Source organism: Budorcas taxicolor, chromosome X, assembly GCF_023091745.1.
Source record: "Budorcas taxicolor isolate Tak-1 chromosome X, Takin1.1, whole genome shotgun sequence".
NCBI lineage: Eukaryota > Metazoa > Chordata > Mammalia > Artiodactyla > Bovidae > Budorcas > Budorcas taxicolor.
The window spans coordinates 28,541,010-28,555,595 of NC_068935.1; the positions used below are offsets into that span (position 1 = coordinate 28,541,010).

At 44.7% G+C, this 14,586-nt stretch overlaps 1 pseudogene; it reads right to left on the bottom strand.

Annotated features, from left to right (window-relative positions):
• Positions 1–5,469: 5,469 nt before the first annotated feature.
• On the bottom strand, positions 5,470–7,017 carry LOC128070552 (vasculin-like protein 1; annotated as a pseudogene).
• Between the last annotated feature and the right edge of the window lie 7,569 nt (positions 7,018–14,586).

A 14,586-nucleotide genomic window follows, 5' to 3' on the forward strand; every position in this document is an offset into this window, starting at 1 on the left:
ACTTTGGTTGAAAGGCATGCAGGAGAGTCTTAGATCCAGCTTTGTCTAGAGTTAACCTAAATGACCTCAGAGGTCCTTTGGAGAAATTCTAGTAATGTCTTTCTCCTAAAACCATCAGCTCAATTCTGCAGGGGAAAGCAAGTCTTTCAATCTTCAGAAAAACAGTTTCTGGTCTTCCCACTGGGATGTGTAATGAGAGAGCCACCTTATGTTCTGGCTCAGAGGGAAAGCAACCAGGAAATAAAAAAAAGAATTTCAGAATGGTGGCACAAGATTAATTAATTAAACTGCATATAACTTTCAACTGTGCACCCAAAGTAATCCTAAATTTAACAAAACACATGGGTGGGGGAGTGTGTCCTTACCTGATTTTATTGCCAGTTTTCATTCGAATCCATTGAGGAATGGGACGATTCTGCTTTTGTTTCTTGGCCAGGAATCGCTTGATCCTGAAAGTCTTGTGAGAAGACTGGGAAGGAAACGCAATCAATTTAACAGCAATACCAGAACTTATTCAAAAGTTGGGAACTCTCTAAATCCAACAAATACTCAAATGCTTAACATATGCCCAAAACCTTCTCAATGCTAAACCCATCACTGCCCCTTGCTTTGTTCCTCACTTCCCCCAAGGCAGATACAAGGCTAGGGTGTGATCCAGTCTTCCCTGCTGTCACCCTAGGACTGAGAGGACCACAATCACTGAAGACTGGGACTAGAGCACATGGTTTCCACTAACAACTTGCAAGTCAATCAGCTTCAGTGCACTGTTTTGTACACCAGGGTACTGGGAATCCCCTGGCGGGCCAGTGGTTAGGGAATCTGTGTTTACACTGCAGGGGGCCACCTTCGATCCCCGGTCGGGAACTAAGATTCCTGCAAGCCATGCGGTGCATTCAAAAAAAGAGAAAAAAACACCTTACACCAAGTCCTTGACATTTGGCAGACCTGTTCCAGCTCACCGACCATCTTGGTATTAAATCTAACTCTACTTAAAATGTCACTTTCCCAAGTTCCCGCTGTTTTTTGGCTTTCATAAAGAACTTGGGTCATCTAGTTAGTGTTAGTCGCTCAGTCGTGTCCGACTCTTTGCGACCCCATGGACTGCAGCCCACCAGGCTCCTCTGTCCATGAGATTTTCCAGGCAAGGATACTGGAGTGGGTTGCCATTTCCTTCTCCATGGGTCATCTAATCCAAACCCAAACACCTCCCTCCCCGGTGTGCTGTAGAGTTCAGAGAAATGGCCTGAGTGCTGGTTTAAAGTCTGACCAATGGGGCTCAACACACCCTTGCATAACAGGAGTTATCACAAAGGAAAAGACTACACTCCTCTCTCCCAGCTCATAGCAGCAACTGTAAATTTCTGCTAATAAAACCGTATAACACCAGATACCGATCCTCTCCACATCTAAAAACATATACACAGTTAAAATTTTCCAGGGTACTATTAGAGGAAAAACCCAGTTTTTCCCACAGGAAAAATCCGCACGCAGCTAGCATTTTACGAAGAACGCCCGAATGACACACAGATTCACACTACATCACCCCTTGTCCCTCAAGTTTAAACGGGGTAACGTTCAAGTTCCCGAACAAAGGGCTAAAAAATCCTATAATCTCATCAAGTGGAAGGATTCTGGCCCCCAAGTTAATAAGTCTTCGAAAACCAGCAGTCCACATTCCCTTTTCGATGACCGAAACATCCCGCGTGTCACTGACAACATCCCGAAGTCGGGCCAGTTTCTGGGACGCCCACTCGACTTCTTGCCCCAGAAACACAGTTCGCTTTGGGAAAAACGGGAATCCCCGCCCGCCTGAGTAGCGGCCTGGACCAGAGAGCGCCCTCTCGGACCTTGCGGGGCCGGCGCAGCCCGCCCTTCCCTAGGTGCTAGCTCGCTCGCTTCCCGCCAGGCCCTCGGGCTGGAGCCGAGGTCAAACTCCCATCTCCTCTGGAAAAGGCCTTAAAAAGGATCCCGCACCTCGACGCAGCCCGCGGCGCCGGGGAGCTGGCAGAGATCTCAGGTCTTGGAAAGCCACCCCAGAACCGATGGTAACGGATGGACTTACCATGGTGAGGAGAGAAGTCAACCGCACATAGGATGGCGGAGAAGAGAAAAGAGGAGGAAGTGAGCGGAAGGACGTGTTTAGAAGGCGCCGCTGGGGGCGGGGCTTGGGGAGGTCACACTGTGCGCCAACCAACGCCCTCTGGCGGTCCGTCTCTGCCCACGCTCCCGTTAGACCGTGGGAAAGAGTGCTTGTTCGTGTGAAATGGAATTTGGTTTGCTTCAGTTACATAACTGGGTTCCTCTGGAGCCTGTTAGTGTGCCAGGGGCACCTTGTGTCATGTGAGGCAGACGGTCCATGATAAATGCCAAGGCAGAAACCCTTCCGAAGGCGGGAGGAGCAAGGGGGCGGGGCTATCTCCAAAGAGGGCGGGGGAGACGTCATGTTCCAGCGCAAGGGACTTCGGTCCTCGGCTAGAGAGGGAGCATGCGAAGGGGCGGGGGCGGGGGCGGGGGCGGGGAACGCCCAACTAGGGAGGGCCAGTGGGATTTGCACCCACACCTGCTTCTCTACGGGGCTACCCTGGTGGTTAAGTGGCAAAGAACACGCCTGCCAATACAGGAGATGAGGGTTGGATCCATGCGTGGGGAAGATCCCTTGGAGAAGGTAATGACAAACCACTCCAGTATTCTTGCCTGGAAAATCCCATGGACAGAGGAGCCTGGCAGACTGCGGTCCCTGGGGTCGCACAGAGTCGTGTTAGCGACTAAACAACAGTTCTTTCTTGGCAGTCGCTTCTTTTTCTTCTCCACATTTAAAAACAAAGACCTCTATCTTTTCAATCACTTAAAGCATTTTTACAGTAATAGATTTAGGTAAGGATTTTTAACAGCAGAAGTTTAGTTACTTTAATTCCACTTAGTGTTTAGGTTCAGACCCTCATCCAAACTTACATTTGATTCAAGTGAGACCTCAGGCTTCTTACCTTGGATTTTTATTATTTATTTAAGAGCCAGTATTTTATTTTTGGTGGCCAGAAGGAGCCACAGATAAGCCTTTAATAGATGAATTTTAATTGTCATCATCATCATCATAGCTACCATTTCCTCAGGTTTAGAGTGTGACACTGCTAAGAGCTTATATAAATCATTCTTTTAATTCTTACAGCTTCATAGGGCACTTGTTCTGCCTGGTTTTCCTTCTACCTTGCATGTCACCCTTTCTGAGTTTCTTTTGCTGATTCTTCCTTATCTCACTTCCTTATCTCTCTCTCTCTCTTTTTAAACATTGTAGAGCCCTGAGGTTCAGATTTGGACTTCTTCTCTTTCCTATATACACTCTCTCCTTTGGTGACCTCACCCAATATCATGGCTTTAAATACTCTCGTGGACTTCTTCCTTGGAAGTCCAGTGGTAAAGACTCTGCGCTTCCAATGCAGGGCGCATGGGTTCAATCCCTGGTCGGGGAACTGGGATCCCCCATGCTGTACAGTGCGGCCAAAAAATAAAAAGGAGTTGGTGGTTTCTGGTAGATCGTGGAGAGGAAGGCAGGAAGGAGAGACATTAAAGATGCAGGGAAACCCAGGTTTAATAGTGTGGGGGTCTCAGCAGACACAGTGGGCAGGCTGAAGAGCATCAGGAAGGAAATTTGCCTTGAAAAGGACAACAGTCGTTTCCCAAGTTAGGAGGGAAAAAAGATGGATGAAGAGAGAATTTGTTTTTATAAGTTTAATTTTGTTTTTTAATCATGTAAATATTTTCCATGGTTCCACTTACATTCTATATGGCCCTACAGTTCCTCTCCTAGATGTTTCTCCAACAGAAAGGTGAACAAATATGCATCAAGAAGTATGTACTGGGACTTTCCTGGTGATCCAGTGGTTAAGACTCTGTGCTCCCAATTCAGGGGGCACAGGTTCCATCCCTGGTCAGGGAACTAAGGTTCCACGTGTCATAGGGTGTGACTTTAAAAAGTAAATATATAAATTTTTTTAATTTGAAAAAAGGCATGTACTAAATTGTTTATAGCAAAATTATTTCTAACAACCCCAAACAGGAAACTGTCTATCTTCAACTGAACATGTAAAGTGTGGTATATTTACAGGGCTTCTGTACAGCAGCAGTTTTCAAAGTGTGATCCAGGGAACTCTGGGAGATCCTCAAGACCCCTTTCAAAGGGCCTGCAGGATCAAAGTATTTTTATAATAATACAAAGGAGTCATCTGCTTCTTTTACTCTTGTCCTCTCACAGGTGTACCGTGGGGTTTCAGAGACTCAGTTCGGTTCGGTTCAGTTCAGTTGATAGAAATAATCCACACGAAGGCCTTTTGTGAAAGTGTTAGTCGCTCAGTCATGTCTGATTCTTTGCGACCCCATGGACTCTAGCCTGCCAGGCTCCTCTGTACATGGAATTCTCCAGGCAAGAATACTGGAGTGGGTTGTCATTTCCTTCTCCAGGGGATCTTCCCCATCCAGGTATCAAACCTGGGTCTCCTGAATTGGCAGGCGGATTCTTTACCATCTGAGTCACCAGAGAAGCCCTAAAGGCCCTTTGGAGTCCTTAATAATTTTTTTTTTCTGGTTTTATTACTGGTAGTTTATTGCACATGTTTTTCTCCATCAAAAATGTATCTGCTAAAAGAAGAAATGGGTGTGTCTGAATTCAGATTTTCCTCAGACCTCTAAATCCACTCATCTAATTTTAAAGTAAATATGCTTCTTACACAAGACAATCCAAACTGATGCAAAATATTTATTCCAAGTTAGTTATTTTATGCAGTAGTTTTCCCCCTCAACAGACTTGTGATAACTACATCTTTTAAATCTGTAAATAATGTTATCAAAATAATCTTAATCTTTGAAATCTCACAAAAATTTATATTTTACAATCCACCCTGAATATCAAGGCTGCAAGAATAACACAATATTTCCTATATCCAAATATTTTACAGCTGTACCCAGAAAGGGAAGAAAACCACATATGCTTGGTTAAGGGCTAACATGACCCGAGCAGCCAGAAATAAAATAAAATATCCAAATTGTTAGCATTAATTTAATACAATTATAACTTCAGTAGTCACTTTGTCATTGACAGTGATTGCTTGAGCAATGGGGTGAGTGCCCCAAGGGCTGGTAGTAGAAGCTGTTGCTGCAAACCAGTGTTTCCTCCTCACTCAGGACTGCCAGCTCCCACCTGTGCATTGCCCCATATATGCTTTGTGTATGTGTGTGTGTTTAAAGTTCTTCCCACCACACAAAGTTCTCTCTATTAAGCAGATAACAGGGAAGAACAACAAAAGCTGAACAAGCCAATTGCTCACTCTCTCTTTGGAATATGATTATTTCCCTTGTGCGTGAAGTATTCAACAATAACACAGAAAAGGAAAAGAACGATTTCTTCTGTGTAATCCCTAAACACACAAGGTGAGTTTACTGGGTCAGATTTAACTGTGAGCACTTATATGCCTATTTTCAGGCATTGTCATCAGATGTCTCACTGCTACTTGTCTCCTTGGCCGAGTCCTTAAACTCTGCTCTGCAAATGCTTCTCTTAGGGGAGAATAGGCTGGAACTTGGACCCTGCAAGAAGCCATTCTTTCCAAAGCCATTTCTTCTCAGCTGCTCTGTCTTCATGTGGAACTCTCTGAGCTCATCCTCTGTGAAGGGAAGGCAATTCTCATCATTTTCAGGATACTCCTGCCATCCCATTGCTTTCAGTAACCTGTGCTCTGCTTCCAAAGAGTGAGAGGGGCCCTTCCCTTCCTCTTCTACAGGGAAGTGAAGTGAAGTGAAGTCACTCAGTCATGTCCGACTCTTTTCGACCCTGTGGACTGCAGCCCACCAGGCTCCTCGGTCCATGGGATTGTCCAGGCAAGAATACTGGAGTGGGTTGCCATTTCCTTCTCCAGGGAAAGTGAGGCCATTCTGATGACAGCCTTCCTCTCATTTTCCTTTGGTTCAGGTGTGCTGTTTTCCTCCAAATCTTCCAACTTCTTACCCTCTCTGCTCTCTGAGAAGTCCCCATTCCGGTCATCCTTCAGAGTCTTCAGGAAGTCGCTCTTCCTGTCAGTAGTTCTGTGGGTCAACTTGGTCAGGCGAGAGGCGCTGATCTCAATCAGAGGAGTGGTGCTGGCGGGGCTCTCTTTGGGAGAGGCTAAAACTACACCACCAGCCAGTACTACTGGTTTGGTAACAGAGATTGGACTGGTAAAAACAGACTCTCAGCTAGAGGAAAGGGATCCTGATTTGTGTTCCATTCTGTTAGCTTTCCATGCACTGGCCTTGGATGGAGGTGGTACAGGCTTAGGAACCAGGTTCTTATAGACACTTGGAACCATGGTTGACGATTTGTTTCCATTTGCATGGTGAGATCCTGGTGAGGTGAATGCAGCAGAGAAGGCAGCAGCAGGATCCTCTCTGGAAAGGTTTTTGATGACTAGCATTTTGGAGGGCTGCTTGGCACTAGGTGGGTTTTCCCACACTCCAGAAGGGGTCCCAATAGGTCTGCATGGCTGATTCTGTTTGCCAGCTTCTGGATTCAAAGAAGGAAAGTCTTCCTCTTCAAACTGCAACTTTTCCACCTTCTTTCTTCTCTTCCCTAATATCTGCAGGTGGCTTTTCCTGAAAGGCACAGCCTTTCTGGGAGTGGAAGCTGCCATTCCAGTGGCAGTGGTTTCCTGTGCCACGCCTACTATGCTGGCTCATGCCATCACGACCTCGTGAAGAGCCATGCCAACCAGATAGGTTCCCTATGATTCCAGCATATGCTCCCTTAGAGACACCAGAGTCCACAGAATCATGGCGGAACAGGGAGGGCTGGTGCCAAGAACCTCCTGTCGTTCGAAGAGATCCATTGTTGAAAAAGCCATCAGAGGAATTATGTCTACAATGGCTTACTCCAAATCTACCATTTCCTTGGGGTAGGTGCTCTCCGTGTTTTTCAAAAGTCACTGTAGGTGACTTAGCTGACTGTGGCGTTGAGAAATTTAGCCAAGCAGGAACAAAGTCATCCTGCACCATTTAAGTCCAGTGTCTCTTTTCAACAAGGTGAGGCATCCAAGCTCATGACCAGGATCCCAGAGTATAACCTCTGTGGTCCTGCTTCCTGAACTTCTTGAGTTGCCAGCTGGATTTTCATGAGGTTCTCTTGTTAAAAGGGTACTTAATTAGGCTGGCTAGCAGAATGCCTTACGATGAAGCACAAAGAAGCCAGGCTCTTTGTGGATCAATTTCTCAGTCCCCTCAATTGCTCGTCTTAAACTATCTAGTTCCTGACATGTTTCCCGAAGGGGAAGGGGAAAGGGGAAAGGAAAGGGGAACATAAAAAGTATTTGTTACATTTAAAAAATGGGGGGAAGGGGAAAGAGGTATATCAATGTTCACCTCATTCAACTTCCTTGAGTGATGGCACTATGATGTTGCTTAAATAGATAATACATGGACATTTGCACAGTAAATGCAGATACTGTTCACGAAGTGATAGATCAAAAATAAAACATTGAAGAGCTATAAAAGATTTTCTGAGTAGTCAACTCTAGTAGCAAAACATCTACATTACAAAGCCCTTAATTTACAAATCTCATTATTCTTACACAGCTGTAAAAATAGTCTGCAGGTATGAGTTTATATGTCCTATCCTTCAAAATCTAAGGACACAAGAAACTTTGTTAAAAAGAAAAAAGAGAGGAACTTGATATGCTTTTCCCTCCAAGAATAGCAGCTTTCTAGGCAAATTTCTTGGTATAAAGCTCCCAAATGTTTTTTCTATTTCTTTGGTCCTCACTATTTATAAATTTACAGCAAAATTAAAATAAGTAGAAAGGCAGAGTTTAAGAATAGTCATGGAGAAAGTTCCAAAGTGAGGTTTTCTTCTCTTCAGTTTTCTGTACTTCACTCATTCTGCCCGTTCCCGAAGACTAAATTGAGTTAATGGAAGATAATAAGAATCTTCTGCTTCAGTAGAGAAGTCACTTTGGATCCATTTTTATCGTTATTAAATCATTTAAAAGGCCACAGGAATCTATCATGAGTAGTGGAGGGGCTACAGTTAGGGACCAGTTGCGGCATCTGAGGGCGTGTCCCCAGCTTCCTGATCCGGCAGAGGTGGAGAGCCCACAACCATAACAAAGGTCTTCCCACTTAATAATTTTTAACTGTAAAGGGGTCCTAAAGACTAAAATGTTTGTGAACCGCTCCTATACAGCAATGAGAATAAACAAACTACAACTACCCACAATGGCATGGGTGGATCTCACAAACATCCACTAATGTGGAACAAAGGAAGCCAGACACAGAAACATGCTTACTGTATGATTCCATTTATGTCAAAAAACAAAAACTGGGCGAGGCTAATCTATGCCTTTAGAAGTCAGCATAGTGGTTGTCCTTGTTGGGGGAGGAGACACTGGTCACATTCTATTTCGTGATCTGGGTGCTAGTTCTATGGGTGTGTTCCCTTTGTGAAAATTCATCTAGCTGAACACTTTGGGTTTGTGTGCTTTTCTGTATGGGTGTTATATTTCAACATAAAGATACTTTTACTTGGATCCAAAGATAAAACTATAGATGAAATGTAACTCGGTCCCCTGCATTGGACTCGAGGAGTCTTTTTTTTTTTTTAAATATTTATTATTTGGGACTTCCCTGGTGGTTAAGTGGTTAAGAATACACCTTCCCATGCAGGGGATGTGGGTTCAATCCCTGGTTGGGGAACTAGGATCCCATATGGTGCAGAGCAGATTAGCCCTGCATGCCCATGTGCCACAACTAAGACCCAATGCAGCCAAATGAATATTTTTAATATTTATTATTTTTATTTATTTATTTGGATGCACTGGGTCTTAGTTGACTAAGCACGTGGATTCTTTTTGTTGCAGCATTTGAGATCTTAATTGCGGCATGTGGGATCTAGTTCCCGGATCAGGGATCAAAACCGAGGGCCCTGCATTGGGAGCATGGAGTCTTAGCCACTGGACCACCAGGGAAGTCCTTTTTTTCTTTCTTTATTGCCTAACTCCCTCCCTAGAAAGTAAATTTCATGAGGTCATAGATTATGTATTTTGTTCACTGCTGTCTTCCCCAAGCCTAGAATAGTGCCTCACACATGGTAGGTGCTCAGTAAATATTTGATGAATGAATGACCTTGGTTTGGTGGTTTAGTCGCTAAGTTGTGTCTGACTCTTGCGACCCCATGGACTGTAGCCCACCAGGCTCCTCTGTGCATGGGATTCTCCAGGCAAGAATACTGGAGTGGGTAGCCATTTCCTTCTCCAGGGGGATCTTCCTGACCCTGGAATTGAACCCAGGTCTCCTGCATTGCAGGCAGATTCTTTACCAGCTGAGCTACAAGGGAAGCTTAATGAATGACTAAAGACCTCAGACAGACAAAACAGAACAGGCCCCTCAGGGCAGTGGACAGCTTCAGTGTTTGGCCTGGACACTTCTTGTTTGAGGAACCCCTAAAGCACTTCTGCCTAGCCAAGAGGGTTGCTCAGAGTAGAGCTTCAAAAAGAGTGGAAACAAGGAGACCCACAGGGGCCGCTGCTGCAAGTCCCAGCACAACCATGCGCTCTTTCATTGCAGTGTCCCCCAGCCTCTCCCACCATTCCTTGCAGACTTAACTCCTGGCTCACTGCTGCTCTCTCCAGCACTGTTCCTGTCATGATTTCGGATGAATTCAGCATCCACCTGTAGCCTCTTGTTCCTTTGCCCTGCCTTCAACCTTACGACGATCCCACTCTCTGCTCTCCTTGCAGCTAACTTCCTGTAGGACCCCAGTACTGATGATGTTCCCACCTCACTAGGACCACCCAGCCATTGAACCTATACCCTTTCCCTATTCCCTCCGCTGCCCCGCCATGTCTCCTCTTCCCTCCTTATTTCACTTAAATTGTATCAGCCACTCAGTGGTCCACACCCTGCCCTTTTTTGTACTTGCTTGGAGAAACAGTAACCCTGGTAAATCCAGTTCACCTCCTTGACAGCCTGTGCCTCTGGCAGCTGAATGAGGCTGAAGAAGACCGACGGGCCTCCCTTGAGGTTCACAACCTCTGGCTTCCAGGGGTCTCTCAGTGCTGCCCTGCAGCTCTGAACTCCCCCAGTGTAGCCACCCTCTGGTCCTCTTAGAGCAGTGCTCTTCAAGATTCAGCGTGCACACGAGTCACCTGGGAAATTTGTTGGACATGGACGACAGGTTCTCTCTTTTTTTTCTTTTAGTTAAGCTGGGTCCTCGTTTCTGCACTTGGGCTTTGTCTAGTTGCAGTGAGCAGGGGCTACTCTCTAGTTGCAGTGTGCAGGCTTTTCATCACAGTGTCTTCTCTTGTTGCGGAGCACAGGCTCTAGGCATGCAGGCTTTGGTAGTTGTGGCACACAGGCTTAGTTGCTCCATTGCATATGGAATCTTCCCAGATCAGGAATTGAACCGGTGTCCCCTGCGTTGGCGGGCGGATTCTTACACACTGTACCACCAGGGAAGTCCAAGATGAGAGGTTCTGAGTCTGCATTTCTGACAGCTTCCCAGGTGACCCCTGGTCCCAGAAAGGGCCTTGATCAGGGGGCTGGCACACTGTTTCTGATAGCAAATATTTTAGGCTTTGCAGGTGACATACGATGTTTCTTGCAGCTAGTCAACTCTGCTGCTGTAGCTACTGTACATAAACTAATGGGTGCGATCAGGTTCCAACAAAATTTTAGTTACAGAGACTAAAATTTTAATTTCATAGAATTATTTTATATCACAAAATATTATTCTCTTTATTTTTTCCCCATTAGTTATAAATACAAACCAGTCAATCCTAAAGGAAATCAGTCCTGAATATTCATTGGAAGGACTGAAACTGAAGCTGAAGTTCCAATACTTTGGCCACCTGATGCGAAGAGCCGACTTCATTGGGAAAGACCCTGATGCTTGGAAAGATTGAAGGCAGGAGAAGGGTAGTTGGATGGCATCACCAACTCAATGGACATGCATCTGAGCAAGCTCTGGGAGATGGTGAATGACAGGGATGTCTGGCGTGCTGCAGTCCATGGGGTCACAAAGAATTGGACACGACTGAGTGACTGAAAAATAATAACATAAATACAAAAGCCATTCTTAGCTTGCAGGCTGTATACAAATAGGCAATGACCAGGCTTGGTCCACAGTTTGCCCACTGTCTCAGCCCTGCTTCCTCCCTTCTCACTCTCAGCGACAGCCTTGCTTCCTAATCATTGAGAAAACTTCAGCAATTACAGGAGAACTCCACAACTCACCTACCATATGCCAGCTACCAACACTATACTCCAATCCTCTCTACCTTTGTCCTGTTCCTACAATGGATCCTAACCCCTGTTACCTATTCAGAAACCTGTCTCTGACTGTTTCTCCCTTTCTGTCCCTGCTTTTCCCTGGATTGTTCCCATCAATGCACAGATAAATACGTGGTCGTTTCTCCCATCTTAAAAATCCACTCAAAACAAAAACCTGGTCTTTATTTTATTTATTTATTATTTATTTAAATATAAATTTATTTATTTAAATTGGAGGTTAATTACTTTACAATATTGTATTGGTTTCGCCATACATCAACATGAATCCGCCACAGGTATACATGTGTTCCCCATCCTGAACCCTCCTCCCTCCTCCCTCCCTGTACCATCCCTCTGGGTCGTCCCAGTGCACCAGCCCCAAGCCTTCAGTATCATGCATCGGACCTGGACTGGTGATTCGTTTCTTATATGATATTATACATGTTTCAATGCCATTCTCCCAAATCATCCCACCCTCTCCCTCTCCCACAGAGTCCGAAAGACTGTTCTATACATCTGTGTCTCTTTTGCTGTCTCGCATACAGGGTTATCATTACCATCTTTCTAAATTCCATATATATGCGTTAGTATACTGTATTGGTGTTTTTCTTTCTGACTTACTATCACTCTATATGTACTTTTCAATTACTCTCCCCATCCTTTTTTTTTGAGCTATAGTTCATATACCATAAACATCACCATTTTTAAGTGTATAATTCAGTGGGTTTTAGTATGTGCACAACCATCACCAGTATCTAAGCCCAGAACATTTTGATTACCCCAAGAAGAAACCTGTGCCCATTAGCAGTCACTCTGCAGTCCCCTTCTCCTCCCAGGCCTGGGCAACCACGTTCTGTTTTTATGGATTTGCATATTCTGGACATTTCATATAAATGGAATCATACATTATGTGACCATTTGTGTCTGGCTTCTTTTACATAATGTAATTTTTCAGGGTTCTTTCATATTGTGGTATGTGTCAGTACTTCTTTCCTTCTATGGCTAAATAATATTCCACTGTGTGGACATATCATTTTGTTTATCCATTTATCAGTTGGTGGACAGTAGGGTTGCTTCTGTGTTTGGGGCTATTATGAATAGTGCTATAAACACTGGTGTGCAATTATGTTTGAGTTGTTTAGTTGCTAAGTTGTGTCCAACTGTTTTTACTACCCCATGGACTGTAGTCGTCCCGGTTCCTCTGTCCATGGAATTTCCCAGGCAGGAATACTGGAGTGGGTTGCCATATTCCCAACCCAGGGATCAAACCGCATCTCCTGCATTGGCCAGAGGATTCTTTACCACTGAGCCACCGGGGAAGCCAGTATGTTTGACTACGTGTTTTCAGTTATTTTGGATATATATCTAGGAGTGGAATTGCTGGGTCATATGGTAACTGTTTAACCTTTTGAGTAACTAGTGGGGTATTTTCCACAATGGCTGTACCATTTTACATTCCCTGTAACACTGCATAATAGTTCAAATTTTTCTTCAACCTCCCAAATGCTTGTTATGTTCTATTAAAAAAATTATAGCCATCCTAGTGGGTACCCATCCTCTCAGGAGCCCACTCCAATTAGGTTTTCACCTAGCACTCAAGCTGAAATTGTCCTAAGATTATCAGTGACCCCTGTGTTGTGAAATACTCATTTCTCTGATCTGATCTGACCTGTCAACATTTGTCTTAGCTGACCTCTCCTTAGAATGCTTTATTTACTTGACTTCCAGGACAGCACGTTTGGCTTGGTTTTCTTCCTATCTTACTGACTGCTCCATCAGAATCTTTTTTTTCTGGTTTTTCTTTATCTCATTTCCTTCTCTTTATTCAAAAGTCATCTTCTCATGGAAGTCTTTCAGCCCCCATCCACGACCATCATACTCCTTTTCCCCCGATTTATTTTTCCCCCTAAGTGCCTGTCACTTTCTAACCATAAGTAGTTTGCTTATTTTCTCTCTTTACTTTAATGTAAGCTCCATGAAGGCTGGAAGTTTGTCTGTTTTGTTCACTGATGTAATTCCAGAATCTAGAACATGAATGGCATATGGTGTGTGCTCAGAAAATGGTGAATGACTAAATGGCTGCATGAATGATGGCAGCCTGAACCTGGGCTACGAAGGGCTGGAGAGGAGGGAGATGAATGGGCAGAATGATTGAGTGGCCATGGGGAGTGAGGATGGAGTCAGACCTGATCCTCAGTGGTGAGTGAGTAGGTGGTTCACATCCTCTGGAAAACCGGATGGGAGGAACCTGAGTTCAGTTTGCGGCCAGATACTTGGGGTCTTTGGATGATGTCCAGGGGATGGATTAGTCAGGGCTGGAGATGTGGAGGAGAGTCTTAAAGTCTGGAAATGTGGATAATACATCAGGTCCCACAGTAGCAATGAACTGTTATGTATTTACCCATGTCTCCAGAGTAGGAGCTGAAATCAGTATTTGGTAGATGAATAAATGAACTCTGTGAGATTTTGAAGGATGGCCTATCCTATATATTGTCGGTATACACTTTCCAAGAATTCACCAAATGGCAACTTATCTGCTCCTTGCTTTCTTTCTAAGGATATAAATGGTCATAATACATTGTTACGGTGTAGAGGACAGTCCCAGAGATAGTAAATTCTGGACTGCTCCAAAAAAACATGTACACTGAGCTTCTATATACCCAGAAAAGGCCACAAAACTCTAATTAATCTCCTATGGAACTAAAGATAAGGTCAAGTTAGATCTTACTTTATAATCAGGTAAATGACTGCCTCAGGACTACTTTGTATATGCCTGCTGGGCAAGGGGATATAGTTTCTGATTTTGAAGGCATGAAAGCCTCATGAATGTATAGGCCACCCCCTTTGCACTGCCCTGTAGGTACCTATTCTCACTACCCTCGCTCCTTGAACTTTTCCTGCCTTTTTTCCCTTAGTATCACTTCTCTCCACCAGAGCAGCAAACTCTGCAAGGCTGTCAGCCTCAGGAGGGCAGGGACCTTATTCACAACTATGGCCTTAGTGCCAACATACAGGAGGTGCTAGATGAATATTCAGATATCCAGTGTCTGAACTGTCTCCATCCTGTCTTTATTTCCAAAGGAATCAAATCTGTATCTGAAGAAGGCAAAAATGCCATCACTTGCTTTGCAGGAGGGAGGGCCCTCCTGTAGTCTCAGCAGTTGGCCTGGTTTAGGGATTTTCTTCAGCAACACTTGGCAGCCTAGGGGCAGATCCCCACTCCAGGCTGTCACCACAGCCCTTCTCACATGGTGCACTGTGCTCTGGTTATTTCTGGTTGTCTCTTGACACCACTGGCCGATG